Source organism: Bombina bombina, chromosome 2 (genome assembly GCF_027579735.1).
Source record: "Bombina bombina isolate aBomBom1 chromosome 2, aBomBom1.pri, whole genome shotgun sequence".
Classification (NCBI taxonomy): Eukaryota; Metazoa; Chordata; class Amphibia; order Anura; family Bombinatoridae; genus Bombina; species Bombina bombina.
In genome coordinates, this window is record NC_069500.1 from 365243549 (window position 1) to 365250002 (window position 6454).

Below are 6454 nucleotides of genomic sequence, written 5' to 3' on the forward strand. Positions count from 1 at the left end.
TGTGGTGCCACTCTTCAAAAAGGGAAGCAGGGATGATCCAGGAAGCTATAGACCAGTTAGTCTGACATCAATAGTGGGGAAGATATTTGAAGGGATTATAAGGGATTATATTGATGAGCATATTCGTGTAAACAAGATTATGAGTTCTAATCAGCATGGCTTTAGGAGAAATAGATCATGTCAAACTAATCTAATTAGATTCTACGAGGAAGGAAGTAAAAATATAGATAAAGGGGAATCAGTTGATGTGATATACTTAGATTTTGCAAAGGCATTTGATACAGTGCCACATGAGAGATTAATGCACAAAATTAAGGGACTGGGAATAGCTGAAAATGTTAGCTCATGGATAAATAACTGGATAAAAGATAGGGAGCAACGAGTAGCAGTAAATGGATCATACTCAGATTGGACAAAGGTAATCAGTGGAGTCCCCCAGGGATCAGTACTGGGCCCTGTTCTTTTTAATATTTTTATAAATGACTTGGAGCAAGGATTAAATAGCGACATCTCTATTTTTGCAGATGATACTAAGTTAAGTAAGGTCATTAGGTCAGAGCAGGATGAACTCTCTTTGCAAAGGGATTTGCTAAAATTAGAACTATGGGCAAGTGAATGGAAAATGAGATTTAATACGGAAAAATGTAAGGTTCTACATTTTGGAAGTAAAAATAAGCAGGCTATGTATTTTTTAAATGGGACAAGACTTAGCCAAACACAGGAGGAAAGGGATTTGGGAGTAGTAATAGATAACAAGCTAAAGATGAGTGCACAATGCAGGGCAGCTGCTTCAAAGGCTAATAAGATACTAGCATGTATTAAAAGAGGCATTGATTCAAGGGAGGAAAGCATAATTCTGTCATTATATAAAGCCCTGGTAAGACCTCACCTTGAGTTTGGAGTGCAGTTCTGGGGACCGATTGCTAAAAAAGATATTGCAGAACTAGAAAAAGTTCAGAGAAGGGCCACAAAGCTAATAAGGGGATTGGAGAAATTAACCTATGAGGAGAGGCTAGCCAAACTGGGTCTGTTCTCTTTAGAAAAAAGGCGCTTGAGAGGTGACATGATTACTTTATATAAATATATTCAAGGCCCATATACAGAGATGGCAGAAGCTCTTTTTATTCCAAGAAAATTGGTTCTGACAAGAGGTCATAATTTAAGGTTGGAGGAAAGGAGATTTAATCTCCTGCAACGGAAACGTTTTTTCACTGTAAGAACAATAAAATTGTGGAACTCATTACCAAAGGAGGTAGTGAATGCCAATACCATAGATACATTTAAAAATAGTCTGGATAAATTTCTGTATATAAACAAAATTCATGGATATGATTGCTAGTATTAAATGGGTCACATTTTAATGGGGTTATTTAAGCTTAACTGGAGCTTTTTGTAAGTATTTTAGATTTGTATAGGTTGAACTCGATGGACTTCAGTCTTTTTTCAACCTTATCTACTATGTTACTATGTAACTATGTTACTAACCCCTGAAGATCCACTTACAGTTTTCTCATGTGCTGCTGGCAGCCATTTTACTCACCTCTCTTCCTGACTATGGTGCATTGTGGGGGATGCTGCTCAATTCCTGCACTTCCTTTTATGGCCAGACTGGTGTGCATCATCCATGTGAGACAGGATGCAGTCTCAGAATTGTGATGTCATCACTTATTATTTAAAGGGCCTCTGTTCAGTATGCTTTGCCTTTGCGTTGTCTCAGACTTGTTTGTGAGAGTTCCTGTGTATTACCTGGCTGCCTGACGTCCTTCCTGGTTCCTGATCCCTGGCTTGTTCCTGACTCTGCTGTTTTCCTTGTTCCTGATTCCGGCTCGTCTGACTATTCGCTTTGGCTCCTGACTCGGCTCGTTTGACTACCAGCTCTGGTTTTGATTCCTGGCTTGTTATTTGACTTGTGGACTTTTTATTATTTTTTGCTATTAAGGGTGTGATTATTTTTGCACTTCTCGTCTCAGTCTGATTCCTGGCACCCTGACATTACGCAAAGGCCATGAATCCTGATGGTGCTAATAATCCACCTTTACCTGCCATCATTTCCAGGATGGATGTACAGGATCACCGCTTGGATTAATTTGCACTAGCCCTGCAAACCCTGCTGACTCGCACTGCACAATTTGACCAAAGTGTCCTGCAAGTTATGGCTGCTCCTGTTTCCGCTGCTGCACCTATGCCTACTAGGAACATGTCCGGTTCTGCACCTCTACCTCAGCGATATGAAGGCGATCCTATTCAGTGCAGAGGGTTTTTGAACCAGGTGGGCATTTACTTTGAGATGTTACCTCAGGCGTTTCCCTCTGACAGAGCTAAGGTGGGATTTCTCATCTCGTTACTCTCTGACACAGCTCTTGCCTGGGCTAATCCCTTGTGGGAGACTAATAAACCTGTGATTTCAATTTACCCTGAATTTGTGGCCTCCTTTTGTAGGGTATTTGATGTTCTGGCTTGCTCCTCCTCTGCTGCTAAACGACTCATGTCCATTCAGCAAGGTACAAGATCTGTTGCTCAGTATGCTATTGAGTTCCGTACACTTGCCGCAGTGGTAGGTTGGAACAATGAAGCCCTTGTTGCCGCCTTCTTTCATGGGCTCTCTGATGCGATTAAAGACGAAGTTGCTGCCAGAGATTTACCAGAGGATCTCGAGGCATTGGTGTCTTTTTTTATCCTAATTGACATCAGACTCAGAGAGAGGCCCTCTTTCAAGGAGCGCTTGCGGAAGCCTCCTGTTCCGTTGTCTCCTACGTGTTCGTTCCCACCCATGCCTCCCTCTCCTCCCATGCCTCCTGGTCCCGAGTCACCAGGTACTGCTGAGCCGATGCTGCTGAAATTTAAGTGCCTCGCCGCAATGGAGAGGGTCTTTAGGAGGAGGGAGGGGCTCTTCCTCTATTGTGGGTTACAGGGTCACCTTTTGAAGTCTTGTCCTACACGGCTGGGAAGCGCTCACACCTAAGGTCCTGTCGGGGGCAGACCTTGGGTGGTTTATCCTCGTCCCCGGAACCGCTTAAGGAGAAACCCTTGGTCACGGTTGTCCTTTCCTGGGTCGACTCCTCCATAGTCACCCAGGCTCTTGTTGACTCCGGTGCTGCGGGCTATTTCATTGACAGTGCTTTTGTATCAAAGCACTCTATTCCTGTTTTGCCTTGGTTCTTTCCGCTTGCTATTGAGGCCATTGATGGCAGGCCCCTTCAGCCCGCACTCGTTACTCCGAAACTGCTCCGTTGTCCATGGCTGTTGGGGCTCTCCATTTTGAAACCCTCCAGTTCCAGGTGATAAACTTTCCGCATTTTCCGGTTGTTCTGAGTTATCCCTGGCTCCAAAAGCACAATCCCAGTCTTGACTGGCGCAGGTCCGAAATTTTGTCATGGTCCCTGCAATGTATTTCCACTTGTCTTCGGAAACCAGTTAAAGTCTTGTGCACTTCTTCGGTTTCTCAATTGCCAGAGGAGTACCGAGAGTTCCTAGACGTGTTTGACAAGGTGCGTGCCGGTACGTTGCCTCCTCACCGGTCTTACGATTGTGCCATAGACCTGCAACCCGGAGCCATTCCTCCTCGGGGCCGGGTGTACCCTCTGTCTGTTGCAGAGAATTCTGCTATGGAGGAGTATGTTGCTGATGCTCTGTCGCGGGGGATCATCCGCAAATGCTGCTCTCCTGCAGGGGCTGGCTTCTTCTTTGTGGAGAAAAAGGGTCGATTATAGGGGTCTTAATCGTCTTACCATTAAGAATGCTTACGCTATTCCGCTTATTAAGGAACTCTTTGACCGCCTCAAGGGAGCTAGGTCTTTACTAAACTTGATTTGAGAGGAGCGTACAATCTCGTTAGGATTAAGGAGGGCCACGAATGGAAAACAGCATTTAACACCAGGAGCGGGCATTATGAGTATCTTGTAATGCCCTTTGGCCTATGTAATGCTCCTGCTGCTTTTCAGGAATTTATTAATGATGTCCTACGAGATATGTTGCAACAGTGTGTTGTGGTGTACTTAGACGACATTCTCATACACTCACTCACACTTGAGGCTCATCGTTCTGATGTTACACGGGTTCTTCAGAGACTACGTGAGAACAGCCTGTTTTGTAAACTCGAGAAATGTGAGTTCCATCAGACTCAAGTAACCTTCCGAGGTTATGTTATCTCCGTTGCAGGGTTCTCCATGGATCCTGACAAGTTATCTGCAGTTCTGCAGTGGCCTCGCCCAGTTGGTCTTCGGTCTATTCAACGTTTTTTGGGGTTCGCCAATTACTATAGAAAGTTTATTAAAAACTTTTCTTCCTTGGTCAAACCTATCACAGACATGACCCGTAAAGAGAATGATCCACTCCATTGGTCACCTACTGCCATTAAGGCCTTTGATAGTCTTAAGACTGCCTTTGCTGTCGCTCCAGTTCTGGCTCATCCTAACCCTGTCCTGCCTTTCGTTCTTGAGGTTGATGCGTCTGAGACTGGAGTAGGTGCCCTCTTGTCTCAATGTCCTACGCCTGACGGTTCCTTGCATCCGTGTGTTTTTTTCTCTAAGAAATTGTCTCCAGGGGAGTGCAATTATGAAATTGGCGACAGGGAATTACTGGCCATAATTTTGGCACTTAAGGAATGGAGGCATCTTCTCGAGGGTACTAGCGTGCCAGTGCTCATTCTTACTGACCACAAGAATTTAACTTATCTATCTGAAGCAAAACGTTTGTCGCCCCGACAGGCCAGATGGGCGCTATTTTTGTCTTGGTTTAATTATCTGGTCTCCTACCTGCCTGGTAGTAAGAATGTTAGGGCTGATGCCCTCTCTCGACAATTTTCGCCTCTGTCCAAGGAGGAGTCTGTACCTACTCCTATTATACCTTCTGACCATATTTTGGCTACCATACGTACTTATTTGACTTCTCCCTTGGGGGAGGAGATCCTGGCTGCACAAACCAATGCACCTCCTGAGAAACCTAGTGGTAAGTGTTTTGTTCCTGAGAATCTTCGAACTAAACTTTTGCACACTTTCCACTATCCTAAAGCCGCAGGTCACCCAGGCAAGAACCAAATGATTTGGTCTGTCACTCGACAATTCTGGTGGCCAGGTCTTCGTTCTGATGTTGCTGCGTATGTTGCCTCCAGCTCAGTTTGTGCACAGAATAAGACTCCTCGACATCTTCCTGTGGGTCTTCTTCAACCTATTGCTAATGGTGAGCGTCCTTGGACACATCTTTCCATGGACTTCATTGTCGAGCTCCCTGTTTCCAATGGCAATACTGTTATCCTTATGGTGGTTGACCGTTTTTCTAAAATGTCACATTGCATTCCCTTGATGAAGCTGCCTACCGCTCAGGAGCTTGCTTCAATTTTTGCCCGGGAGGTCATCCGTTTACATGGGTTACCCAAGTAGATAGTGTCGGACCGGGGTAGCCAGTTTGTCTCCAGATTTTGGCGTTCCTTTTGTGCTCAAATGGGGATCCAGCTTTCCTTCTCCTCTGCATATCACCCTCAATCCAATGGGGCTGCGGAACGGTCTAATCAAGCTCTGGAACAGTTCCACCATTGCTATGTCTCAGATCACCACAATAATTGGTCTGAACTGTTACCTTGGGCAGAGTTTGCTCGTAATAGTGCTATTAATGCTTCCTCCAAGATATCCCCGTTCATGGCGAATTATGGGTTTCAACCATCCTTGTTGCCCGATTCATTAATGTCTCAGGGTATTCCGGCTTTGGAGGAGCATCTCCGGCAACTCTGTTCCACGTAGGTGCAGATTCAGGATTGCCTTCATCGTTCTATGCAGCGCCAAAAGTTCCAGGCTGATCGTAGGCGTCTACCCGCACCTTCCAACGAGGTTGGCGAGAGAGTTTGGCTGTCCTCCCGCAACTTGAACCTTCGTGTGCCTTCCAATAAATTGGCTCCCCGTTATGTTGGTCCTTTTCAAATATTCCGACAGGTTAATCCTGTGGCCTACGTTCTTGACTTTCCTCCTGCTATGCGCATCTCCAATGTTTTTCATGTCTCCCTCTTGAAACCATTGGTTTGTAATCAGTTTACTACTGTGTTGCCTCGTCCCCGTCCTATCTTTGTTGACAACCATGAGGAGTATGAGGTTAGCAGCATTATTGACTCTCGTATGTCCAGGGGCCGTGTACAGTATTTGGTTCACTGGAGAGGCTACGGTCCGGAGGAGCGTTCTTGGGTTCCCTCCTCTGATGTTCATGCTCCCGCCCTCCTCCGTGCCTTCCATGCCTGTTTCCCCAATAAGCCTTTTGTCCTCCCGTGGCGGAGGGGTCGTTGAGGGGAGGGTACTGTCAGGGTTTTTTCCCTGTTGTGTTTGCCATGTGCTGCTGGCAGCCATTTTACTCACCTCTCTTCCTGACTATGGTGCATTTTGGGGGATGCTGCTCAATTCCTGCACTTTCTTTTATGGCCAGACTGGTGTGCATCATCCATGTGAGACAGGATGCAGTCTCAGAATTGTGA